Raw genomic sequence first — 24,351 nt, forward strand, 5'->3', positions numbered from 1 at the left:
GACTGAAAATAGGAATGATTTGCATAAATTTAGTTAGAATTTATTTCAATGCTTTAAACATTTGAAATGTTTTTTTTTCAAATGACGCTTTTCGTGTCAGTCAATTGCCACGTACATGACTGATTTCGTGTCGGTGGATTATTCAATTTCACATGTATTCCTATGGGATTTTAGAAATTTTAAATGACGCGTTTCGTGTGTGTACAATGCAATGTAAATGTTCAAAAACGTTTTACTTTTAACACGAAATGTGTTGAGAAAAGCTAAGTAACACCCTACACTATCACAACTGAAAAGGTTTTGTCAAGACTGTAGTAGGTATAATAGTATTACAAAGAACAAATTAAGGAAAAAATTATATTTATTTCGAGTTACATTTCAAGTTTTCTGATTGGTTCTTTTATAATTTAGAAACGTAATAAGGTATGGAATATATTACAACAATTGGATCTAACTTTCATGTCGCAAAAGTTCTTGAATAAACATTTCAATTATAGCTTTCTCGAGATCAACACGTTTAATTCTTAGTACAATATCGTCATTCGGAGTAAGTGTTGTTGGTATGGGTTGAGTTGGCGGAATGACTTTTTCTTTCTCCCACTCTTCTTGAGGGACATCTCTGTACTTTCTGTTTGGTGGCATGTCTTTAGTCAATGGGTTTTGGATGAATATAGGCATGTTATTTGTTGGTAATCCTTGAAGTAATGGACAGTCTGCCTTGAATTTCTGATGCTCTTCGAAAACATTATCGTTAGGTTCCCATCCGCGTAGCGTTAAGTCACAAAAATGGCATTTAACAGCGTCGGTTCCCGAACTTAAATAGTAAAACCCATGACGGGCTAGTTCTGACGGTTTTACAAACGTACTCGCAAATGCACCAAACGTTTCTAGACGGGTAATTTCTCGATTCATCTTATCCTGGCGGTGTCTACCAATCTAATGAGGTCCGTACCAAATCAGACGCTATTTATACCCCAAATAAGGGGATAAAAAGTTAGATTAAAATGGACGCTGTTACTTAGCAGACGTTAATTCGCGAAGCTCTTTCAAAGCCAGGGAAAAGAGTGGCCGTTACTTTCATCCTCGTAACTGTATTTCTAGTTGAATTTGCATTTTGGTATTTTAAAAATATTACTTTAATTTCGGGTAACGCATCAAAGACATAACATGTTGAGACTTGTCAGGATAAGGCCTTCGGGGCAAACACCTGGAAACAATTAAATGTTTCGTGGTAGGAAGAGTCACCAACTAACAAAGCAATAAATCCGAAAATAGATTCCATTCATAACAACACAACTGATTCGACCATACCCCTAAACCCATTAAAACACGTCTTTATAGTAAAAATAAAAACGGATGGGGATAAATTCTTTTGTTCAAGTTCTGTCCCTTTTTATGGCCATAGACCAGTCTGAACGATGGTACGTATAAATATTACGTATAAATAAAAAGCCGATGGAATGTCTTAACACGTTTGTGTGGGACATAAATCACTCAGATTCCATTGATAACAATACAACTGGTTTAGCCACGCCCCCTTTTATGGTCCTCAACCACCTGGCCAATAAAGGGCAATAAAAAAAGAATAGCACCAGTCAATATATCCTCAGGCTAATTACCAACCCCGCACTCAAGAAAATCTCGCGATAAAGATCATTCAGTCCTCAGCTTTTAACCCGTAAAGACCTGCCGTAAGAATGCCCACCAAGATCAGAGATTACCGCGTGAAAGCCCGTGTTTGACTAAGTAATGAATGTTATGCCGTTTTCGGGGTAACTTGATACGTGCCTAGCTTACTTTTGACAAAGAAGGACGGAACAATTCTAGCAATCTCGGAAGACGTTTTGAAGGAATTTATGGAGGAGTGGACGGAGATATATTCAGCTATGGAAACTGGCGACTGGGGTAATTATCGTTACCTAAACTTGAAAATAAAAATAACCGTTATGGAGGGGGCTATAGTATTCGAGGATGGTAGCGTCTTCACTCTAACAAAGGCCGAAGCAGGGAAACTGAACGAGAAATTTGGTTTTATGAGATTTCACTTCAAGCTTTTAAATGATCAAGCCGAAGTTATTAAATGCATGTACGAAGCTATTGTAAAACGCATGAATGATATATATCAAAAATATAATGTCGTGGTACTATTTCTCACAATGATTACGACCGTGTAAAAATTTCCTACCAGCGTGTATAGTTCCTTCGAGCATTTTAGAAGATTTTTAAAACTTGGTTCGTGACAAAAACTTGACGCGTAAGCTACAATTATATAATTTATTCTACATTTGCTTAATAACGACGCGTACATTCGCGAATTAATTGGAATTGATTGTGTTCATTAAAAGTTTTTGACTAAAATTCGATTCGTAATAATAATAAGCCTAGAATAACCTAGCATAAGCCTATGTTTTTCAGGATCTAATATAGCATAAGCCTACAAAAGCATAAGCCTATCCCTACAGGTATCATCCAAGTGACGTCATAAAAAAAATTAGCCGTGACGTCATCAAGAAAACCACCACCAGGTGACTCAACAATTCAAATTTCCCGCCAACAACATCACGTGACGTCATCAATCCCCCCACCTCCCCCCAACACCATCATGTGACGTCATCAATCCCCCTCCAATCCCCCCCTAAAGGGTGAAGGTATAAACCAAAAAATGTTACCCCCCCTGAAAGGGGGGAAAGAAGGGGGGTAAAATTTTTGGGTTTATACCGTCACCCCTACTCTCTGAAAGCTCTTTGGGTCGTGTAGCTTAAAGTAAATTATTTGCTTCAGGAAAAATTCCCTAGCTTCTTGAATATGAGCCGAAATAGCTCAGTTGGGAGAGCGTTAGACTGAAGATCTAAAGGTCCCTGGTTCGATGCCGGGTTTCGGCAATATGAAAGCTTTTTGGGTCGTGTGCATTAAAGTAAACTGTTTTCCTAAGGAACGTTTCCCTGGTCACATGATAAAGAGCCGAAATAGCTCAGTTGGGAGAGCGTTAGACTGAAGATCTAAAGGTCCCTGGTTCGATCCCGGGTTTCGGCAACAGGAGAGGTTTTTGGATCGTGTATCTTAAAATATATTATTTGCTGCAGGAAAATTTCCCTGGTTGCATGAATATGAGCCGAAATAGCTCAGTTGGGAGAGCGTTAGACTCGATCCCGAGTTTCGGCAATATGAAAGCTCTTTGGGTCGTGTAGCTTAAAGTAAATTATTTGCTTCAGGAAAATATCCCTTGTTGCATGAAAGAGAGCCGAAGTAGGTCATTTGGGAGAGCGTTAGACTGAAGATCTAAAGGTCCCTGGTTCGATCCCGCTTTCGGCAACAAGAGAGGTTTTTGGATCGTGTATCTTAAAGAAAACTGTTTTCCCAAGTAAAGTTTCCCTGGTTGCGTGTAAAAGAGCCGAAATAGCTCAGTTGGGAGAGCGTTAGACTGCAGATCTAAAGGTCCCTGGTTCGATCCCGAGTTTCGGCAATATGAAAGCTCTTTGGGTCGTGTAGCTTAAAGTAAATTATGTTCTTCAGGAAAAATTCCCTAGCTTCTTGAATATGAGCCGAAATAGCTCAGTTGGGAGAGCGTTAGACTGAAGATCTAAAGGTCCCTGGTTCGATCCCGGGTTTCGGCAACACGAGAGCTTTTTGGGTCGTGTATCTTAAAGTAAATTATTTTCTTCAGGAAAAATTCCCTGTTTGCATTAAATGGAGCCGAAATAGCTCAGTTGGGAGAGCGTGAGACTGAAGATCTAAAGGTCCCTGGTTCGATCCCGAGTTTCGGCAATATGAAAGCTCTTTGGGTCGTGTGCATTAAAGTACACTGTTTTCCTAAGGAAAGTTTCCCTGGTTGCGTGAAAAAGAGCCGAAATAGCTCAGTTGGGAGAGCGTTAGGCTGAAGATCTAAAGGTCCCTGGTTCGATCCCGAGTTTCGGCAATATGAAAGCTCTTTGGGTCGTGTGCATTAAAGTAAACTGTTTTCTTAAGGAACGTTTCCCAGGTTACATGAAAAAGAGCCGAAATAGATCAGTTGGGAGAGCGTTAGACTGAAGATCTAAAGGTCCCTGGTTCGATGCCGGGTTTCGGCAATATGAAAGCTTTTTGGGTCGTTTGCATTAAAGTAAACTGTTTTCCTAAGGAACGTTTCCCAGGTTACATGAAAAAGAGCCGAAATAGCTCAATTGGGAGAGCGTTTGACTGAAGATATAAAGTTCCCTTGTTCGATCCCGGGTTTCGGCAACAGGAGAGGTTTTTGGATCGTGTGTCTTAATGTAAATTATTTGTTTCAGGAAAATTTCCCTGGTTGCATGAATATGAGCCGAAATAGCTCAGTTGGGAGAGCGTTAGACTCGATCCCGAGTTTCGGCAATATGAAAGCTCTTTGGGTCGTGTAGCTTAAAGTAAATTATTTGCTTCAGGAAAATTTCCCTTGTTGCATGAAAGAGAGCCGAAGTAGGTCATTTGGGAGAGCGTTAGACTGAAGATCTAAAGGTCCCTGGTTCGATCCCGGGTTTCGGCAACAGGAGAGGTTTTTGGATCGTGTGTCTTAATGTAAATTATTTGCTTCAGGAAAATTTCCCTGGTTGCATGAATATGAGCCGAAATAGCTCAGTTGGGAGAGCGTTAGACTGAAGATCTAAAGGTCCCTGGTTCGATCCCGAGTTTCGGCAATATGAAAGCTCTTTGGGTCGTGTAGCTTAAAGTAAATTATGTTCTTCAGGAAAAATTCCCTAGCTTCTTGAATATGAGCCGAAATAGCTCAGTTGGGAGAGCGTTAGACTGAAGATCTAAAGGTCCCTGGTTCGATCCCGGGTTTCGGCAACACAAGAGCTTTTTGGGTCGTGTATCTTAAAGTAAATTATTTTTTTCAGGAAAAATTCCCTGTTTACATTAAATGGAGCCGAAATAGCTCAGTTGGGAGAGCGTTAGACTGAAGATCTAAAGGTCCCTGGTTCGATCCCGAGTTTCGGCAATATGAAAGCTCTTTGGGTCGTGTAGCTTAAAGTAAATTATTTGCTTCAGGAAAATTTCCCTTGTTGCATGAAAGAGAGCCGAAGTAGGTCATTTGGGAGAGCGTTAGACTGAAGATCTAAAGGTCCCTGGTTCGATCGCGCTTTCGGCAACAAGAGAGGTTTTTGGATCGTGTATCTTAAAGAAAACTGTTTTCCCAAGTAAAGTTTCCCTGGTTGCGTGAAAAAGAGCCGAAATAGCTCAGTTGGGAGAGCGTTAGACTGAAGATCTAAAGGTCCCTGGTTCGATCCCGAGTTTCGGCAATATGAAAGCTCTTTGGGTCGTGTAGCTTAAAGTAAATTATTTTCTTCAGGAAAAATTCCTAGCTTCTTGAATATGAGCCGAAATAGCTCAGTTGGGAGAGCGTTAGACTGAAGATCTAAAGGTCCCTGGTTCGATGCCGGGTTTCGGCAACACGAGAGCTTTTTGGGTCGTGTATCTTAAAGTAAATTATTTTCTTCAGGAAAAATTCCCTGTTTGCATTAAAAGGAGCCGAAATAGCTCAGTTGGGAGAGCGTTAGACTGTAGATCTAAAGGTCCCTGGTTCGATCCCGAGTTTCGGCAATATGAAAGCTCTTTGGGTCGTGTGCATTAAAGTAAACTGTTTTCCTAAGGAAAGTTTCCCTGGTTGCGTGAAAAAGAGCCGAAATAGCTCAGTTGGGAGAGCGTTAGGCTGAAGATCTAAAGGTCCCTGGTTCGATCCCGAGTTTCGGCATTATGAAAGCTCTTTGGGTCGTGTGCATTAAAGTAAACTGTTTTCTTAAGGAACGTTTCCCAGGTTACATGAAAAAGAGCCGAAATAGATCAGTTGGGAGAGCGTTAGACTGAAGATATAAAGTTCCCTTGTTCGATCCCGGGTTTCGGCAACAGGAGAGGTTTTTGGATCGTGTGTCTTAATGTAAATTATTTGTTTCAGGAAAATTTCCCTGGTTGCATGAATATGAGCCGAAATAGCTCAGTTGGGAGAGCGTTAGACTCGATCCCGAGTTTCGGCAATATGAAAGCTCTTTGGGTCGTGTAGCTTAAAGTAAATTATTTGCTTCAGGAAAATTTCCCTTGTTGCATGAAAGAGAGCCGAAGTAGGTCATTTGGGAGAGCGTTAGACTGAAGATCTAAAGGTCCCTGGTTCGATCGCGCTTTCGGCAACAAGAGAGGTTTTTGGATCGTGTATCTTAAAGAAAACTGTTTTCCCAAGTAAAGTTTCCCTGGTTGCGTGACAAGGAGCCGAAATAGCTCAGTTGGGAGAGCGTTAGACTGAAGATCTAAAGGTCCCTGGTTCGATCCCGAGTTTCGGCAATATGAAAGCTCTTTGGGTCGTGTAGCTTAAAGTAAATTATTTTCTTCAGGAAAAATTCCCTAGCTTCTTGAATATGAGCCGAAATAGCTCAGTTGGGAGAGCGTTAGACTGAAGATCTAAAGGTCCCTGGTTCGATCCCGGGTTTCGGCAACACGAGAGCTTTTTGGGTCGTGTATCTTAAAGTAAATTATTTTCTTCAGGAAAAATTCCCCCAGTAGCACAAGCCTTCCGCATAACAGTCGGTTAAAAGTCGAATAGTCGGTTTACGGTCCAGTCAGCTGTACCATGCTTATTCCGACACTTTTCCGACTCATGAAGCCGACTACTTCTTTTAGTTGGCAATGCCGACATCTATCTGACAGTTGGAACAGAGATGGTTTAAATTAGGCTTGCCTACCGTCTAGAAAATTCCAACTTATTTTTTGCCAATTGATTACCGACTCTCTCGCGCTAGTCGGTATTGTGACGTTTAAGAAGAGTAAAATTAAAAGCAAAGTTATGCTTAGGCCGTTTAGTAACCGACATTTATCCGACAGTTGGAACTGTGGTGGTTTGAAGTAGGCTTGCCTACCGTCCAAAACATGTAACCCATTTTTGCCAATTGATTACCAACTCCTTCCCGCTAGTCGGTATGGTTACGTTTTAAAAGAGTAAAATGAAACCATGCACGTCATCACCGAAGAGGGCGCTGCTAGTGCGAAAGCAAGTTAGCCTTTCCAGTATCTCTGACGCGGCTGGGTCGTTAGAATGTTTAAACGAGATTTTTGTGGTCGAAAATGATTAGTTATAGGCTTGCTAACTTTCAATTTCATCGCTAAGGTTCTTTGTCACACTATATAAACTAGAAACGTCTTCGTTTGTCATGTAAGGTTTGAATTTTGTTATTGAATTATCAATTTATCTACCTCTTAGAGCCAGTTTTATGCATAAGCCTTTGCTTTTTTACCTAGCTTCTCATCTGCTGGGAACCACACCCATAGAAAGTGAAACCAAAACTTAAACGTTTATGTATGCCTTCAGTTTCTTTGATTGAATATAAAAGAAGCAAGTGTCATATAGAATACATTGTTTAATATTTGAAATTGTTATAATTAACCTGCATGTTACTTGAAATATAAAAAGTACAATTTCATAAGTGTTGTTCATTGAAAATGTATTAAAGAAATTTCAATACTAGGTATCAGTATCCTTTACTATAAGCGAATGAAGCCTTGAGTTAAGGCTTGATCGTCGCAAAACCATCGGGCCTCGAGTTAAGGTTTGATCGTCGCAAAAGCGTCGGACCTCTTGCTGACAGGCGGTTAAGTCGACTCTCAAACGTGTTGGATGAGGGTCGTATTTCATTCGTGTCGTAACAGTCGGTAAACCAGTGGGCCGTAGTCCCACCGGGCGGACATTTCGATTCTCAAACCCTTACTCTACCAGCCCTTTACAGACGATTTACCTTTCCTATACTAAAAAGCCGCGAAATCGTCGGATTGAGCGCGGCTTTAGGTAGGCATAATGACGCCGACCTGTAGTCGGCCAACAGTCGTTTTATAGTAGCCTCAAAACAGTAGGAAAACCGGCGGGCCATCGTCCGTCCAGGCGGACATTTCGACTTTCAAACCATTACTCTCCCGACTTATTAGTGACATTTTACCAACTCGTCGGTAACACACAAAGCCGACCATGTAGGCCCTACGTCGGCAGTGCTACTGGGGTCCCTGTTTGCATTAAAGGGAGCCGAAATAGCTCAGTTGGGAGAGCGTTAGGCTGAAGATCTAAAGGTCCCTGGTTCGATCCCGAGTTTCGGCAATATGAAAGCTCTTTGGGTCGTGTGCATTAAAGTAAACTGTTTTCCTAAGGAACGTTTCCCAGGTTACATGAAAAAGAGCCGAAATAGATCAGTTGGGAGAGCGTTAGACTGAAGATCTAAAGGTCCCTTGTTCGATCCCGGGTTTCGGCTTTATGAAAGCTTTTTGGATTGTGTATCTTAAAGTAAATTATTTTCTTCTGGATAAATTCCCTAGCTCCTTGAACATGAGCCGAAATAGCTTAGTTGGAAGAGCGTTAGACTGAAGATATGAAGGTCCCTGGTTCGATCCCGGGTTTCGGCAACACGAGAGCTTTTTGGGTCGTGTATCTTAAAGTGAATTATTTTCTTCTGTAAAAATTCCTTAGCTCCTTGAATACGAGCCGAAAAAGCTCACTTGGGAGAGCGTTAGAATGCAGATCTAAAGGTCCCTGGTTCGATCCCGGGTTTCGGCAATATGAAATATTTTTGGTTCGTGTATCTTAAAGTAAATTATTTTCTTCAGGAAAATTTCCCTAGCTGCTTGAATGTGAGCCGAAATAGCTCAGTTGGGAGAGCGTTAGACTGTAGATGTAAAGGTCCCTGGTTCGCTCCCAGGTTTCGGCAACACGAAAGCTTTATGGGTCGTGTACATTAAAGTAAACTGTTTTACTAAGCAAAGTTTCCCTGGTTGCACAAAAAAGAGCCGAAATAGCTCAGTTGGGAGAGCTTTAGACTGAAGAACTAAAGGTCCCTGGTTCGATCCCGGGTTTCGGCAACACGAGTGCTTTTTGGGTCGTGTATCGTTAAGTAAATTATTTGCTTCAGTAAAGTTTCCCTGTTTGCATGAAAAAGAGCCGAAATAGTTCAGTTTGGAGAGCGTTAGACCCAAGATCTAAAGGTCCCTGGTTCGATCCCGGGTTTCGGCGACACGAGTGCTTTTTGGGTCGTGTATCTTAAAGTAAATTTTTTGCTTCAATAAAGTTTCCCTGTTTGCATGAAAGAGAGCCGAAATAGCTCAGTTGGGAGAGCGTTAGACTGAAGATCTAAAGGTCCCTGGTTCGATCCCGGGTTTCGGCAATATGAAACCTTTTTGGGTCGTGTATCTTAAAGTAAATTATTTGCCTCAGGAAAAATTCCCTAGCTGCTTGAACATGAGCCGAAATAGCTCAGTTGGGAGAGCGTTAGACTGAAGATCTAAGGGTCCTTGGTTCGCTCCCGGGTTTCGGCAACAAGAGAGGTTTTTGGATTGTGTATCTTAAAGTAAATTATTTTCTTCTGGATAAATTCCCTAGCTCCTTGAACATGAGCCGAAATAGCTTAGTTGGAAGAGCGTTAGACTGAAGATATGAAGGTCCCTGGTTCGATCCCGGGTTTCGGCAACACGAGAGCTTTTTGGGTCGTGTATCTTAAAGTGAATTATTTTCTTCTGTAAAAATTCCTTAGCTCCTTGAATACGAGCCGAAAAAGCTCACTTGGGAGAGCGTTAGAATGAAGATCTAAATGTCCTGGTTCGATCCCGGGTTTCGGCAATATGAAATATTTTTGGTTCGTGTATCTTAAAGTAAATTATTTTCTTCAGGAAAATTTCCCTAGCTGCTTGAATGTGAGCCGAAATAGCTCAGTTGGGAGAGCGTTAGACTGTAGATGTAAAGGTCCCTGGTTCGCTCCCAGGTTTCGGCAACACGAAAGCTTTATGAGTCGTGTACATTAAAGTAAACTGTTTTACTAAGCAAAGTTTCCCTGGTTGCACGAAAAAGAGCCGAAATAGCTCAGTTGGGAGAGCTTTAGACTGAAGATCTAAAGGTCCCTGGTTCGATCCCGGGTTTCGGCAACACGAGTGCTTTTTGGGTCGTGTATCTTAAAGTAAATTTTTTGCTTCAGTAAAGTTTCCCTGTTTGCATGAACGAGAGCCGAAATAGCTCAGTTGGGAGAGCGTTAGACTGAAGATCTAAAGGTCCCTGGTTCGATCCCGGGTTTCGGCAATATGAAACCTTTTTGGGTCGTGTATCTTAAAGTAAATTATTTGCTTCAGGAAAAATTCCCTAGCTGCTTGAATTTGAGCCGAAATAGCTCAATTGGGAGAGCGTTAGACTGAAGACCTAAAGGTCCCTGGTTTGATTCCGGGTTTCGGAAATATGAAACCTTTTTGGGTCGTGTATCTTAAAGTAAATTATTTGCTTCATGAAAGTTTCCCTGGTTGCATGAAAGAGAGCCGATATAGATCAGTTGGGAGAACGTTAGACTGAAGACCTAAAGGTCCCAGGTTCGCTCCCGGGCTTCGGCAACACGAAAGCTTTATGGGTCGTGAATCTTAAAGTAAATTATTTTCTTCAGGAAAAATTCCCTAGCTCTTTGAATATGAGCCAAAATAGCTCAGTTGGTAGAGCGTTAGACTGAAGATCTAAAGGTCCCTGGTTCGATCCCGGGCTTCGGCAACACGAAAGCTTTATGGGTCGTGTACATTAAAGTAAACTGTTTCCCTGGTTGCATGAAAAAGAGCCGAAATAGCTCAGTTGGGAGAGCGTTAGACTGAAGATCTAAAGGTCGCTGGTACGATCCCGGGTTTCGGCAACACGAGAGCTTTTTGGGTCGTGTATCTTAAAGTAAATTATTTTCTTCAGGAAAAATTCCCTAGCTGCTTGAATTTGAGCCGAAATAGCTCAGTTGGGAGAGTGTTAGGCTGAAGATCTTAAGGTCCCTGGTTCGATCCCGGGTTTCGGCAACACGAAAGCTCTATGGGTCGTGTACATTAAAGTAAACTATTTTCTTCAGGAACGTTTCCCTGGTTGCATGAAGTAGAGCCGAAATAGCTCAGTTGGGACAGCGTTACACTGAAGACCTAAAGGTCCCTGGTTCGATCCCGCGTTTCGCCAATATGAAATCTTTTTCGATCGTGTATCTTAAAGTCAATTATTTGCTTCAGGAAAGTTTCCCTGGTTGCATCAACGAGAGCCGAAATAGATCAGTTGGGAGAGCGTTAGACTGAAGATCTAAAGGTCCCTTGTTCGATCCCGAGTTTCGACAATATGAAACCTTTTTGGGTCGTTATCTTAAAGTAAATTATTTGCCTCAGGAAAAATTCCCTAGCTGCTTGAATTTGAGCCGAAATAGCTCAGTAGGGAGAGCGTTAGACTGAAGACCTAAAGGTCCCTGGTTCGATCCCGGGTTTCGGCAATATTAAATCTTTTTGGATCGTGTATCTTAAAGTAAATTATTTGCTTCAGGAAAGCTTCCCTGGTTGCACGAAAGCGAGCCGATATAGATCAGTTGGGAGAGCGTTAGACTGAAGATCTAAAGGTCCCAGGTTCGCTCCCGGGCTTCGGCAACACGAAAGCTTCATGGGTCGTGAATCTTAAAGTATATTATTTTCTTCAGGAAAAATTCCCTAGCTCTTTGAATATGAGCCAAAATAGCTCAGTTGGTAGAGCGTTAGACTGAAGATCTAAAGGTCCCTGGTTCGATCCCGAATTTCGACAATATGAAACCTTTTTGGGTCGTGTATCTTAAAGTAAATTATTTGCCTCAGGAAAAATTCCCTAGCTGCTTGAACATGAGCCGAAATAGCTCAGTTGGGAGAGCGTTAGACTGAAGATCTAAAGGTCCCGGGTTCGATCCCGGGTTTCGGCAACACGAAAGCTCTATGGGTCGTGTACATTAAAGTAAACTATTTTCTTCAGGAACGTTTCCCTGGTTGCATGAAGTAGAGCCGAAATAGCTCAGTTGGGACAGCGTTACACTGAAGACCTAAAGGTCCCTGGTTCGATCCCGCGTTTCGCCAATATGAAATCTTTTTCGATCGTGTATCTTAAAGTCAATTATTTGCTTCAGGAAAGTTTCCCTGGTTGCATCAACGAGAGCCGAAATAGATCAGTTGGGAGAGCGTTAGACTGAAGATCTAAAGGTCCCTTGTTCGATCCCGAGTTTCGACAATATGAAACCTTTTTGGGTCGTTATCTTAAAGTAAATTATTTGCCTCAGGAAAAATTCCCTAGCTGCTTGAATTTGAGCCGAAATAGCTCAGTAGGGAGAGCGTTAGACTGAAGACCTAAAGGTCCCTGGTTCGATCCCGGGTTTCGGCAATATTAAATCTTTTTGGATCGTGTATCTTAAAGTAAATTATTTGCTTCAGGAAAGTTTCCCTGGTTGCACGAAAGCGAGCCGATATAGATCAGTTGGGAGAGCGTTAGACTGAAGATCTAAAGGTCCCAGGTTCGCTCCCGGGCTTCGGCAACACGAAAGCTTCATGGGTCGTGAATCTTAAAGTATATTATTTTCTTCAGGAAAAATTCCCTAGCTCTTTGAATATGAGCCAAAATAGCTCAGTTGGTAGAGCGTTAGACTGAAGATCTAAAGGTCCCTGGTTCGATCCCGAATTTCGACAATATGAAACCTTTTTGGGTCGTGTATCTTAAAGTAAATTATTTGCCTCAGGAAAAATTCCCTAGCTGCTTGAACATGAGCCGAAATAGCTCAGTTGGGAGAGCGTTAGACTGAAGATCTAAAGGTCCCGGGTTCGATCCCGGGTTTAGGCAATATGAAAGATTTTTGGATCGTGTATCTTAAAGTAAATTATTTGCTTCAGGAAAGTTTCCCTGCTCTCACGAATGAGAGCCGAAATAGCTCAGTTGGGAGAGCGTTAGACTGAAGATCTAAAGGTCCTTGGTTCGCTCCCGGGTTTCGGCAACAAGAGAGGTTTTTGGATCGTGTATCTTAAAGTAAATTATTTGCTTCAGGAAAAATTCCCTAGCTGCTTGAATTTGAGCCGAAATAGCTCAGTTGGGAGAGCGTTAGACTGAAAACCTAAAGGTCCCTGGTTCGATCCCGGGTTTCGGCAATATTAAATCTTTTTGGATCGTGTATCTTAAAGTAAATTATTTGCTTCAGGAAAGTTTCCCTGGTTGCATGAAAGAGAGCCGATATAGATCAGTTGGGAGAGCGTTGGACTGAAGATCTAAAAGTCCCAGGTTCGCTCCCGGGCTTCGGCAACACGAAAGCTTTATGGGTCGTGAATCTTAAAGTAAATTATTTTCTTCAGGAAAAATTCCCTAGGTCTTTGAATGTGAGCCAAAATAGCTCAGTTGGTAGAGCGTTAGACTGAAGATCTAAAGGTCCCTGGTTCGATCCCGGGCTTCGGCAACACGAAAGCTTTATGGGTCGTGTACATTAAAGTAAACTGTTTCCCTGGTTGCATGAAAAAGAGCCGAAATAGCTCAGTTGGGAGAGCCTTAGACTGAAGATCTAAAGGTCCCTGGTTCGATCCCGGGTTTCGGCAACACGAGGGCTTTTGGGGTCGTGAATCTTAAAGTAAATTATTTTCTTCTGGAAAAATTCCCTAGCTCCTTGAATATGAGCCGAAAAAGCTCAGTTGGGAGAGCGTTAGAATGAAGATCTAAAGGTCCCTGGTTCGATCCGGGTTGCGGCAACACGAGAGCTTTTGGGATCGTGAATCTTAAAGTAAATTATTTTCTTCAGGAAAAATTCCCTAGCTCCTTGAATATGAGCCAAAATAGCTCAGTTGGAAGAGCGTTAGACTGAAGATCTAAAGGTCCCTGGTTCGATCACGGGTTTCGGCAACACGAGGGCTTTTGGGGTCGTGAATCTTAAAGTAAATTATTTTCTTCTGGAAAAATTCCCTAGCTCCTTGAATATGAGCCGAAAAAGCTCAGTTGGGAGAGCGTTAGAATGAAGATCTAAAGGTGCTTGGTTCGATCCCGGGTTTCGGCAATATGAAATATTTTTGGTTCCTGTATCTTAAAGTAAATTATTTTCTTCAGGAAAATTTCCCTAGCTGCTTGAATGTGAGCCGAAATAGCTCAGTTGGGAGAGCCTTAGACTGTGGATGTAAAGGTCCCTGGTTCGCTCCCAGGTTTCGGCAAAACGAAAGCTTTATGGGTCGTGTACATTAAAGTAAACTATTTCCTTCAGGAAAGTTTCCCTGGTTGCATGAAAGAGAGCCGAAGAAGCTCAGTTGGGAGTGCGGTAGACTGAAGATCTAAAGGTCCCTGGTTCGATCCCGGGTATCGGCAACACGAGAGGGTTTTGGATCGTGTATCTTAAAGTAAATTATTTGCTTCAGGAAAAATTCCCTTGCTGCTTGAGCATGAGCCGAAATAACTCAGTTTGGAGAGCGTTAGACTGAAGATCTAAATGTCACTGGTTCGATCCCGGGTTTCGGCAACACGAGTGCTTTTTCGGTCGTGTATCTTAAAGTAAATTATTTGCTTCAGGAAAAATTCCCTAGCTCCTTGAATATGAGCCGAAAAAGCTCAATTGGGAGAGCGTTAGAATGAAGATCTAAAGGTCCCTGGTTCGATCCGGGTTGCGGCAACACGAGAGCTTTTGGGATCGTGAATCTTAAAGTAAATTATTTTCTTCAGGAAAAATTCCCTAGCTCCTTGAATATGAGCCAAAATAGCTCAGTTGGAAGAGCGTTAGACTGAAGATCTAAAGGTCCCTGGTTCGATCACGGGTTTCGGCAACACGAGGGCTTTTGGGGTCGTGAATCTTAAAGTAAATTATTTTCTTCTGGAAAAATTCCCTAGCTCCTTGAATATGAGCCGAAATAGCTCAGTTGGAAGAGCGTTAGACTGAAGATCTAAAGGTCTTTGGTTCGATCCCGAATTTCGACAATATGAAAACTTTTTGGGTCGTGTATCTTAAAGTAAATTATTTGCCTCAGGAAAAATTCCCTAGCTGCTTGAACATGAGCCGAAATAGCTCATTTGGGAGAGCGTTAGACTGAAGATCTAAAGGTCCCGGGTTCGATCCCGGGTTTAGGCAATATGAAATATTTTTGGATCGTGTATCTTAAAGTAAATTATTTGCTTCAGGAAAGTTTCCCTGCTCTCATCAATGAGAGCCGAAATAGCTCAGTTGGAAGAGCGTTAGACTGAAGATCTAAAGGTCCTTAGTTCGCTCCCGGGTTTCGGCAACAAGAGAGGTTTTTGGATCGTGTATCTTAAAGTAAATTATTTGCTTCAGGAAAGTTTCCCAGCTCGCATGAAAGAGAGCCGAAATAGCCCAGTTGGGAGAGCGTTAGACTGAAAACCTAAAGGTCCCTGGTTCGATCCCGGGTTTCGGCAATATTAAATCTTTTTGGATCGTGTATCTTAAAGTAAATTATTTGCTTCAGGAAAGTTTCCCTGGTTGCATGAAAGAGAGCCGATATAGATCAGTTGGGAGAGCGTTGGACTGAAGATCTAAAAGTCCCAGGTTCGCTCCCGGGCTTCGGCAACACGAAAGCTTTATGGGTCGTGAATCTTAAAGTAAATTATTTTCTTCAGGAAAAATTCCCTGGCTCTTTGAATATGAGCCAAAATAGCTCAGTAGGTAGAGCGTTAGACTGAAGATCTAAAGGTCCCTGGTTTGATCCCGAATTTCGACAATATGAAACCTTTTTGGGTCGTGTATCTTAAAGTAAATTATTTGCCTCTGGAAAAATTCCCTAGCCGAAGATCTAAAGGTCCCTGGTTCGATCCCGGGTTTAGGCAATATGAAAGATTTTTGGATCGTGTATCTTAAAGTAAATTATTTGCTTCAGGAAAGTTTCCCTGCTCGCATGAAAGAGAGCCGAAATAGCTCAGTTGGGAGAGCGTTAGACTGAAGATCTAAAGGTCCTTGGTTCGCTCCCGGGTTTCGGCAACAAGAGAGGTTTTTGGATCGTGTATCTTAAAGTAAATTATTTGCTTCAGGAAAGTTTTCCTGGTTGCATGAAAGAGAGCCGATATAGATCAGTTGGGAGAGAGTTAGACTGAAGATCTAAAGGTCCCAGGTTCGCTCCCGGGCTTCGGCAACACGAAAGCTTTATGGGTCGTGTACATTAAAGTAAATTGTTTCCCTGGTTGCATGAACAAGAGCCGAAATAGCGCAGTTGGGAGAGCGTTAGACTGAAGATCTAAAGTTCCTGGTTCGATCCCGGGTTTCGGCAACACGAGAGCTTTTTGGGTCGGGTATCTTAAAGTAAATTATTTTCTTCTGGAAAAATTCCCTAGCTCCTTGATTTTGAGCTGAAAAAGCTCAGTTGGGAGAGCGTTAGAATGAAGATCTAAAGGTCCCTAGTTCGATCCGGGTTGCGGCAACACGAGAGCCTTTGGGGTCGTGAATCTTAAAGTAAATTATTTGCTTCAGGAAAAATTCCCTTGCTACTTGAGCATGAGCCGAAATAACTCAGTTGGGAGAGCGTTTGACTGAAGATTTAAAAGTCACTGGTTCGATCCCGGGTTTCGGCAACACGAGTGCTTTTTCGGTCGTGTATCTTAAAGTAAATTATTTTCTTCAGGAAAAATTCCCTAGCTCCTTGAATATGAGCCAAAATAGCTCAGTTGGAAGAGCGTTAGACTGAAGATCTAAAGGTCCCTGGTTCGATCACGGGTTTCGGCAACACGAGGGCTTTTGGGGTCGTGAATCTTAAAGTAAATTATTTTCTTCTGGAAAAATTCCCTAGCTCCTTGAATATGAGCCGAAAAAGCTCAGTTGGGAGAGCGTTAGAATGAAGATCTAAAGGTGCTTGGTTCGATCCCGGGTTTCGGCAATATGAAATATTTTTGGTTCCTGTATCTTAAAGTAAATTATTTTCTTCAGGAAAATTTCCCTAGCTGCTTGAATGTGAGCCGAAATAGCTCAGTTGGGAGAGCCTTAGACTGTGGATGTAAAGGTTCCTGGTTCGCTCCCAGGTTTCGGCAAAACGAAAGCTTTATGGGTCGTGTACATTAAAGTAAACTATTTCCTTCAGGAAAGTTTCCCTGGTTGCATGAAAGAGAGCCGAAGAAGCTCGGTTGGGAGTGCGGTAGACTGAAGATCTAAAGGTCCCTGGTTCGATCCCGGGTATCGGCAACACGAGAGGGTTTTGGATCGTTTATCTTAAAGTAAATTATTTGCTTCAGGAAAAATTCCCTTGCTGCTTGAGCATGAGCCGAAATAACTCAGTTGGGAGAGCGTTTGACTGAAGATCTAAAAGTCACTGGTTCGATCCCGGGTTTCGGCAACACGAGTGCTTTTTCGGTCGTGTATCTTAAAGTAAATTATTTGCTTCAGGAAAAATTCCCTATCTGCTTGAATGTGAGCCGATATAGCTCAGTTGGAAGAGCGTTAGACTGAAGATCTAAAGGTCCCTGGTTCGTCACGGGTTTCGGCAACACGAGAGATTTTTGGGTTGGGTATCTTAAAGTAAATTATTTTCTTCTGGAAAAATTCCCTAGCTCCTTGATTATGAGCTGAAATAGCTCAGTTGGGAGAGCGTTAGAATGAAGATTTAGTGGTCCCTGGTTGGATCACGGGTTGCGGCAACACGAGAGCTTTTTGGGTCGTGTATCTTAAAGTCAATTATTTTCTTCAGGAAAAATTCCCTAGCTGCTTGAATATGAGCCGAAATAAGTCAGTTGGGAGAGCGTTAGACTGAAGACGTAAAGGTCCCTGGTTCGCTCCCAGGTTTCGGCAACACGAAAGCTTTATGGGTCGTGTACATTAAAGTAAACTGTTTTCCTAATCAAAACTTCCCTGGTTGCATGAAAAAGAGCCGAAATAGCCCAGTTGGGAGAGCTTAGACTGAAGATTTAAAGGTCCCTGGTTCGATCCCGGGTTTCGGCAACACGAGGGCTTTTGGGGTCGTGAATCTTAAAGTAAATTATTTTCTTCTGGAAAAATTCCCTAGCTCCTTGAATATGAGCCGAAAAAGCTCAGTTGGGAGAGCGTTAGAATGAAGATCTAAAGGTCCCTGGTTCGATCCGGGTTGCGGCAACACGAGAGCTTTTGGGATCGTGAATCTTAAAGTAAATTATTTTCTTCAGGAAAAATTCCCTAGCTCCTTGAATATGAGCCAAAATAGCTCAGTTGGAAGAGCGTTAGACTGAAGATCTAAAGGTCCCTGGTTCGATCACGGGTTTCGGCAACACGAGGGCTTTTGGGGTCGTGAATCTTAAAGTAAATTATTTTCTTCTGGAAAAATTCCCTAGCTCCTTGAATATGAGCCGAAAAAGCTCAGTTGGGAGAGCGTTAGAATGAAGATCTAAAGGTGCCTGGTTCGATCCCGGGTTTCGGCAATATGAAATATTTTTGGTTCGTGTATCTTAAAGTAAATTATTTTCTTCAGGAAAATTTCCCTAGCTGCTTGAATGTGAGCCGAAATAGCTCAGTTGGGAGAGCCTTAGACTGTGGATGTAAAGGTCCCTGGTTCGCTCCCAGGTTTCGGCAAAACGAAAGCTTTATGGGTCGTGTACATTAAAGTAAACTATTTCCTTCAGGAAAGTTTCCCTGGTTGCATGAAAGAGAGCCGAAGAAGCTCAGTTGGGAGTGCGGTAGACTGAAGATCTAAAGGTCCCTGGTTCGATCCCGGGTATCGGCAACACGAGAGGGTTTTGGATCGTGTATCTTAAAGTAAATTATTTGCTTCAGGAAAAATTCCCTTGCTGCTTGAGCATGAGCCGAAATAACTCAGTTTGGAGAGCGTTAGACTGAAGATCTAAATGTCACTGGTTCGATCCCGGGTTTCGGCAACACGAGTGCTTTTTCGGTCGTGTATCTTAAAGTAAATTATTTGCTTCAGGAAAAATTCCCTAGCTCCTTGAATATGAGCCGAAAAAGCTCAATTGGGAGAGCGTTAGAATGAAGATCTAAAGGTCCCTGGTTCGATCCGGGTTGCGGCAACACGAGAGCTTTTGGGATCGTGAATCTTAAAGTAAATTATTTTCTTCAGGAAAAATTCCCTAGCTCCTTGAATATGAGCCAAAATAGCTCAGTTGGAAGAGCGTTAGACTGAAGATCTAAAGGTCCCTGGTTCGATCACGGGTTTCGGCAACACGAGGGCTTTTGGGGTCGTGAATCTTAAAGTAAATTATTTTCTTCTGGAAAAATTCCCTAGCTCCTTGAATATGAGCCGAAATAGCTCAGTTGGAAGAGCGTTAGACTGAAGATCTAAAGGTCTTTGGTTCGATCCCGAATTTCGACAATATGAAAACTTTTTGGGTCGTGTATCTTAAAGTAAATTATTTGCCTCAGGAAAAATTCCCTAGCTGCTTGAACATGAGCCGAAATAGCTCATTTGGGAGAGCGTTAGACTGAAGATCTAAAGGTCCCGGGTTCGATCCCGGGTTTAGGCAATATGAAATATTTTTGGATCGTGTATCTTAAAGTAAATTATTTGCTTCAGGAAAGTTTCCCTGCTCTCATCAATGAGAGCCGAAATAGCTCAGTTGGAAGAGCGTTAGACTGAAGATCTAAAGGTCCTTAGTTCGCTCCCGGGTTTCGGCAACAAGAGAGGTTTTTGGATCGTGTATCTTAAAGTAAATTATTTGCTTCAGGAAAGTTTCCCAGCTCGCATGAAAGAGAGCCGAAATAGCCCAGTTGGGAGAGCGTTAGACTGAAAACCTAAAGGTCCCTGGTTCGATCCCGGGTTTCGGCAATATTAAATCTTTTTGGATCGTGTATCTTAAAGTAAATTATTTGCTTCAGGAAAGTTTCCCTGGTTGCATGAAAGAGAGCCGATATAGATCAGTTGGGAGAGCGTTGGACTGAAGATCTAAAAGTCCCAGGTTCGCTCCCGGGCTTCGGCAACACGAAAGCTTTATGGGTCGTGAATCTTAAAGTAAATTATTTTCTTCAGGAAAAATTCCCTGGCTCTTTGAATATGAGCCAAAATAGCTCAGTAGGTAGAGCGTTAGACTGAAGATCTAAAGGTCCCTGGTTTGATCCCGAATTTCGACAATATGAAACCTTTTTGGGTCGTGTATCTTAAAGTAAATTATTTGCCTCTGGAAAAATTCCCTAGCCGAAGATCTAAAGGTCCCTGGTTCGATCCCGGGTTTAGGCAATATGAAAGATTTTTGGATCGTGTATCTTAAAGTAAATTATTTGCTTCAGGAAAGTTTCCCTGCTCGCATGAAAGAGAGCCGAAATAGCTCAGTTGGGAGAGCGTTAGACTGAAGATCTAAAGGTCCTTGGTTCGCTCCCGGGTTTCGGCAACAAGAGAGGTTTTTGGATCGTGTATCTTAAAGTAAATTATTTGCTTCAGGAAAGTTTTCCTGGTTGCATGAAAGAGAGCCGATATAGATCAGTTGGGAGAGCGTTAGACTGAAGATCTAAAGGTCCCAGGTTCGCTCCCGGGCTTCGGCAACACGAAAGCTTTATGGGTCGTGTACATTAAAGTAAATTGTTTCCCTGGTTGCATGAACAAGAGCCGAAATAGCGCAGTTGGGAGAGCGTTAGACTGAAGATCTAAAGTTCCTGGTTCGATCCCGGGTTTCGGCAACACGAGAGCTTTTTGGGTCGGGTATCTTAAAGTAAATTATTTTCTTCTGGAAAAATTCCCTAGCTCCTTGATTTTGAGCTGAAAAAGCTCAGTTGGGAGAGCGTTAGAATGAAGATCTAAAGGTCCCTAGTTCGATCCGGGTTGCGGCAACACGAGAGCCTTTGGGGTCGTGAATCTTAAAGTAAATTATTTGCTTCAGGAAAAATTCCCTTGCTACTTGAGCATGAGCCGAAATAACTCAGTTGGGAGAGCGTTTGACTGAAGATTTAAAAGTCACTGGTTCGATCCCGGGTTTCGGCAACACGAGTGCTTTTTCGGTCGTGTATCTTAAAGTAAATTATTTTCTTCAGGAAAAATTCCCTAGCTCCTTGAATATGAGCCAAAATAGCTCAGTTGGAAGAGCGTTAGACTGAAGATCTAAAGGTCCCTGGTTCGATCACGGGTTTCGGCAACACGAGGGCTTTTGGGGTCGTGAATCTTAAAGTAAATTATTTTCTTCTGGAAAAATTCCCTAGCTCCTTGAATATGAGCCGAAAAAGCTCAGTTGGGAGAGCGTTAGAATGAAGATCTAAAGGTGCTTGGTTCGATCCCGGGTTTCGGCAATATGAAATATTTTTGGTTCCTGTATCTTAAAGTAAATTATTTTCTTCAGGAAAATTTCCCTAGCTGCTTGAATGTGAGCCGAAATAGCTCAGTTGGGAGAGCCTTAGACTGTGGATGAAAAGGTCCCTGGTTCGCTCCCAGGTTTCGGCAAAACGAAAGCTTTATGGGTCGTGTACATTAAAGTAAACTATTTCCTTCAGGAAAGTTTCCCTGGTTGCATGAAAGAGAGCCGAAGAAGCTCGGTTGGGAGTGCGTTAGACTGAAGATCTAAAGGTCCCTGGTTCGATCCCGGGTATCGGCAACACGAGAGGGTTTTGGATCGTTTATCTTAAAGTAAATTATTTGCTTCAGGAAAAATTCCCTTGCTGCTTGAGCATGAGCCGAAATAACTCAGTTGGGAGAGCGTTTGACTGAAGATCTAAAAGTCACTGGTTCGATCCCGGGTTTCGGCAACACGAGTGCTTTTTCGGTCGTGTATCTTAAAGTAAATTATTTGCTTCAGGAAAAATTCCCTATCTGCTTGAATGTGAGCCGATATAGCTCAGTTGGAAGAGCGTTAGACTGAAGATCTAAAGGTCCCTGGTTCGTCACGGGTTTCGGCAACACGAGAGATTTTTGGGTTGGGTATCTTAAAGTAAATTATTTTCTTCTGGAAAAATTCCCTAGCTCCTTGATTATGAGCTGAAATAGCTCAGTTGGGAGAGCGTTAGAATGAAGATTTAGTGGTCCCTGGTTCGATCACGGGTTGCGGCAACACGAGAGCTTTTTGGGTCGTGTATCTTAAAGTCAATTATTTTCTTCAGGAAAAATTCCCTAGCTGCTTGAATATGAGCCGAAATAAGTCAGTTGGGAGAGCGTTAGACTGAAGACGTAAAGGTCCCTGGTTCGCTCCCAGGTTTCGGCAACACGAAAGCTTTATGGGTCGTGTACATTAAAGTAAACTGTTTTCCTAATCAAAACTTCCCTGGTTGCATGAAAAAGAGCCGAAATAGCCCAGTTGGGAGAGCTTAGACTGAAGATTTAAAGGTCCCTGGTTCGATCCCGGGTTTCGGCAACACGAGGGCTTTTGGGGTCGTGAATCTTAAAGTAAATTATTTTCTTCTGGAAAAATTCCCTAGCTCCTTGAATATGAGCCGAAAAAGCTCAGTTGGGAGAGCGTTAGAATGAAGATCTAAAGGTCCCTGGTTCGATCCGGGTTGCGGCAACACGAGAGCTTTTGGGATCGTGAATCTTAAAGTAAATTATTTTCTTCAGGAAAAATTCCCTAGCTCCTTGAATATGAGCCAAAATTGCTCAGTTGGAAGAGCGTTAGACTGAAGATCTAAAGGTCCCTGGTTCGATCACGGGTTTCGGCAACACGAGGGCTTTTGGGGTCGTGAATCTTAAAGTAAATTATTTTCTTCTGGAAAAATTCCCTAGCTCCTTGAATATGAGCCGAAAAAGCTCAGTTGGGAGAGCGTTAGAATGAAGATCTAAAGGTGCCTGGTTCGATCCCGGGTTTCGGCAATATGAAATATTTTTGGTTCGTGTATCTTAAAGTAAATTATTTTCTTCAGGAAAATTTCCCTAGCTGCTTGAATGTGAGCCGAAATAGCTCAGTTGGGAGAGCCTTAGACTGTGGATGTAAAGGTCCCTGGTTCGCTCCCAGGTTTCGGCAAAACGAAAGCTTTATGGGTCGTGTACATTAAAGTAAACTATTTCCTTCAGGAAAGTTTCCCTGGTTGCATGAAAGAGAGCCGAAGAAGCTCAGTTGGGAGTGCGGTAGACTGAAGATCTAAAGGTCCCTGGTTCGATCCCGGGTATCGGCAACACGAGAGGGTTTTGGATCGTGTATCTTAAAGTAAATTATTTGCTTCAGGAAAAATTCCCTTGCTGCTTGAGCATGAGCCGAAATAACTCAGTTTGGAGAGCGTTAGACTGAAGATCTAAATGTCACTGGTTCGATCCCGGGTTTCGGCAACACGAGTGCTTTTTCGGTCGTGTATCTTAAAGTAAATTATTTGCTTCAGGAAAAATTCCCTAGCTCCTTGAATATGAGCCGAAAAAGCTCAGTTGGGAGAGCGTTAGAATGAAGATCTAAAGGTCCCTGGTTCGATCCGGGTTGCGGCAACACGAGAGCTTTTGGGATCGTGAATCTTAAAGTAAATTATTTTCTTCAGGAAAAATTCCCTAGCTCCTTGAATATGAGCCAAAATAGCTCAGTTGGAAGAGCGTTAGACTGAAGATCTAAAGGTCCCTGGTTCGATCACGGGTTTCGGCAACACGAGGGCTTTTGGGGTCGTGAATCTTAAAGTAAATTATTTTCTTCTGGAAAAATTCCCTAGCTCCTTGAATATGAGCCGAAAAAGCTCAGTTGGGAGAGCGTTAGAATGAAGATCTAAAGGTGCCTGGTTCGATCCCGGGTTTCGGCAATATGAAATATTTTTGGTTCGTGTATCTTAAAGTAAATTATTTTCTTCAGGAAAATTTCCCTAGCTGCTTGAATGTGAGCCGAAATAGCTCAGTTGGGAGAGCCTTAGACTGTGGATGTAAAGGTCCCTGGTTCGCTCCCAGGTTTCGGCAAAACGAAAGCTTTATGGGTCGTGTACATTAAAGTAAACTATTTCCTTCAGGAAAGTTTCCCTGGTTGCATGAACGAGAGCCGAAGAAGCTCAGTTGGGAGTGCGGTAGACTGAAGATCTAAAGGTCCCTGGTTCGATCCCGGGTATCGGCAACACGAGAGGGTTTTGGATCGTGTATCTTAAAGTAAATTATTTGCTTCAGGAAAAATTCCCTTGCTGCTTGAGCATGAGCCGAAATAACTCAGTTTGGAGAGCGTTAGACTGAAGATCTAAAAGTCACTGGTTCGATCCCGGGTTTCGGCAACACGAGTGCTTTTTCGGTCGTGTATCTTAAAGTAAATTATTTGCTTCAGGAAAAATTCCCTATCTGCTTGAATGTGAGCCGATATAGCTCAGATGGGAGAGCGTGAGACTGAAGATCTAAAGGTCCCTGGTTCGATCCCGGGTTTCGGCGACATGAAATTTTTTAGGCTATGTATCTTAAAGTAAACTAATTGCTTCAGGAAAGTTTCCCTAGGTGCTTGAACATGAACCGAAATAGTCTAATCTGGAGAGCGTTAAACTGAAGATCTTAAGGTCCCTGGTTCGATCCCTGGTTTCGTCGACTAGAAAACATTTTCGGTCGTGTCGATACACGAAGTAAACTATTTGCTTCAGAAAAGTTTCCTTGCTGGCATGAAATAGTGCTGAAATGGCTCAGTTGGGAGAGCGTTATACTGAAGATATGAAGGTCCCTGGTTCGATCCCGGGTTTAGGCAACCTGAAACCTTTTTGGGTCATGTATCTTTAAGTAAATTATTTGCTTCGGGAAAGTTTCCCTGGTTGTATAATTCGAGGAGATATAGCTCAGTTGGAATAGCGTTAAACTAAGAAGATCTAAAGG

General features: G+C 42.4%; 24 non-coding genes across 24 annotated transcripts; all 24 read left to right on the forward strand.

Annotated features, from left to right (window-relative positions):
* Positions 1–2,809: 2,809 nt before the first annotated feature.
* TRNAF-GAA (transfer RNA phenylalanine (anticodon GAA)) lies at positions 2,810–2,882 on the forward strand. The gene has a single exon. It is a non-coding gene; the product is annotated as a tRNA-Phe (tRNA).
* A 78-nt stretch (positions 2,883–2,960) lies between these two features.
* TRNAF-GAA (transfer RNA phenylalanine (anticodon GAA)) lies at positions 2,961–3,033 on the forward strand. The gene has a single exon. It is a non-coding gene; the product is annotated as a tRNA-Phe (tRNA).
* Positions 3,034–3,390: 357 nt separating this feature from the next.
* TRNAC-GCA (transfer RNA cysteine (anticodon GCA)) lies at positions 3,391–3,463 on the forward strand. Its single transcript has one exon. It is a non-coding gene; the product is annotated as a tRNA-Cys (tRNA).
* A 78-nt stretch (positions 3,464–3,541) lies between these two features.
* Positions 3,542–3,614, forward strand: TRNAF-GAA (transfer RNA phenylalanine (anticodon GAA)). Its single transcript has one exon. It is a non-coding gene; the product is annotated as a tRNA-Phe (tRNA).
* A 1,113-nt stretch (positions 3,615–4,727) lies between these two features.
* On the forward strand, positions 4,728–4,800 carry TRNAF-GAA (transfer RNA phenylalanine (anticodon GAA)). The gene has a single exon. It is a non-coding gene; the product is annotated as a tRNA-Phe (tRNA).
* A 529-nt stretch (positions 4,801–5,329) lies between these two features.
* TRNAF-GAA (transfer RNA phenylalanine (anticodon GAA)) lies at positions 5,330–5,402 on the forward strand. The gene has a single exon. It is a non-coding gene; the product is annotated as a tRNA-Phe (tRNA).
* A 78-nt stretch (positions 5,403–5,480) lies between these two features.
* On the forward strand, positions 5,481–5,553 carry TRNAY-GUA (transfer RNA tyrosine (anticodon GUA)). The gene has a single exon. It is a non-coding gene; the product is annotated as a tRNA-Tyr (tRNA).
* Positions 5,554–6,363: 810 nt separating this feature from the next.
* TRNAF-GAA (transfer RNA phenylalanine (anticodon GAA)) lies at positions 6,364–6,436 on the forward strand. Its single transcript has one exon. It is a non-coding gene; the product is annotated as a tRNA-Phe (tRNA).
* Positions 6,437–8,614: 2,178 nt separating this feature from the next.
* Positions 8,615–8,687, forward strand: TRNAY-GUA (transfer RNA tyrosine (anticodon GUA)). Its single transcript has one exon. It is a non-coding gene; the product is annotated as a tRNA-Tyr (tRNA).
* Positions 8,688–8,916: 229 nt separating this feature from the next.
* On the forward strand, positions 8,917–8,989 carry TRNAL-CAA (transfer RNA leucine (anticodon CAA)). Its single transcript has one exon. It is a non-coding gene; the product is annotated as a tRNA-Leu (tRNA).
* Positions 8,990–9,067: 78 nt separating this feature from the next.
* Positions 9,068–9,140, forward strand: TRNAF-GAA (transfer RNA phenylalanine (anticodon GAA)). The gene has a single exon. It is a non-coding gene; the product is annotated as a tRNA-Phe (tRNA).
* A 530-nt stretch (positions 9,141–9,670) lies between these two features.
* Positions 9,671–9,743, forward strand: TRNAY-GUA (transfer RNA tyrosine (anticodon GUA)). Its single transcript has one exon. It is a non-coding gene; the product is annotated as a tRNA-Tyr (tRNA).
* A 78-nt stretch (positions 9,744–9,821) lies between these two features.
* TRNAF-GAA (transfer RNA phenylalanine (anticodon GAA)) lies at positions 9,822–9,894 on the forward strand. Its single transcript has one exon. It is a non-coding gene; the product is annotated as a tRNA-Phe (tRNA).
* A 78-nt stretch (positions 9,895–9,972) lies between these two features.
* TRNAF-GAA (transfer RNA phenylalanine (anticodon GAA)) lies at positions 9,973–10,045 on the forward strand. The gene has a single exon. It is a non-coding gene; the product is annotated as a tRNA-Phe (tRNA).
* Positions 10,046–10,425: 380 nt separating this feature from the next.
* On the forward strand, positions 10,426–10,498 carry TRNAF-GAA (transfer RNA phenylalanine (anticodon GAA)). The gene has a single exon. It is a non-coding gene; the product is annotated as a tRNA-Phe (tRNA).
* Positions 10,499–12,824: 2,326 nt separating this feature from the next.
* Positions 12,825–12,897, forward strand: TRNAF-GAA (transfer RNA phenylalanine (anticodon GAA)). The gene has a single exon. It is a non-coding gene; the product is annotated as a tRNA-Phe (tRNA).
* Positions 12,898–13,126: 229 nt separating this feature from the next.
* TRNAF-GAA (transfer RNA phenylalanine (anticodon GAA)) lies at positions 13,127–13,199 on the forward strand. Its single transcript has one exon. It is a non-coding gene; the product is annotated as a tRNA-Phe (tRNA).
* A 63-nt stretch (positions 13,200–13,262) lies between these two features.
* Positions 13,263–13,335, forward strand: TRNAF-GAA (transfer RNA phenylalanine (anticodon GAA)). Its single transcript has one exon. It is a non-coding gene; the product is annotated as a tRNA-Phe (tRNA).
* A 530-nt stretch (positions 13,336–13,865) lies between these two features.
* On the forward strand, positions 13,866–13,938 carry TRNAH-GUG (transfer RNA histidin (anticodon GUG)). Its single transcript has one exon. It is a non-coding gene; the product is annotated as a tRNA-His (tRNA).
* Positions 13,939–16,671: 2,733 nt separating this feature from the next.
* Positions 16,672–16,744, forward strand: TRNAH-GUG (transfer RNA histidin (anticodon GUG)). Its single transcript has one exon. It is a non-coding gene; the product is annotated as a tRNA-His (tRNA).
* Positions 16,745–18,178: 1,434 nt separating this feature from the next.
* TRNAH-GUG (transfer RNA histidin (anticodon GUG)) lies at positions 18,179–18,251 on the forward strand. The gene has a single exon. It is a non-coding gene; the product is annotated as a tRNA-His (tRNA).
* Positions 18,252–20,984: 2,733 nt separating this feature from the next.
* TRNAH-GUG (transfer RNA histidin (anticodon GUG)) lies at positions 20,985–21,057 on the forward strand. Its single transcript has one exon. It is a non-coding gene; the product is annotated as a tRNA-His (tRNA).
* Positions 21,058–22,491: 1,434 nt separating this feature from the next.
* Positions 22,492–22,564, forward strand: TRNAH-GUG (transfer RNA histidin (anticodon GUG)). The gene has a single exon. It is a non-coding gene; the product is annotated as a tRNA-His (tRNA).
* Positions 22,565–23,396: 832 nt separating this feature from the next.
* Positions 23,397–23,469, forward strand: TRNAH-GUG (transfer RNA histidin (anticodon GUG)). Its single transcript has one exon. It is a non-coding gene; the product is annotated as a tRNA-His (tRNA).
* Positions 23,470–24,351: the final 882 nt, after the last annotated feature.

Source organism: Phalangium opilio, unplaced genomic scaffold (assembly GCF_054372755.1).
Source record: "Phalangium opilio isolate 3A_F unplaced genomic scaffold, DU_Popi_V2 ptg000038l_1, whole genome shotgun sequence".
NCBI classification, from domain to species: Eukaryota; Metazoa; Arthropoda; class Arachnida; order Opiliones; family Phalangiidae; genus Phalangium; species Phalangium opilio.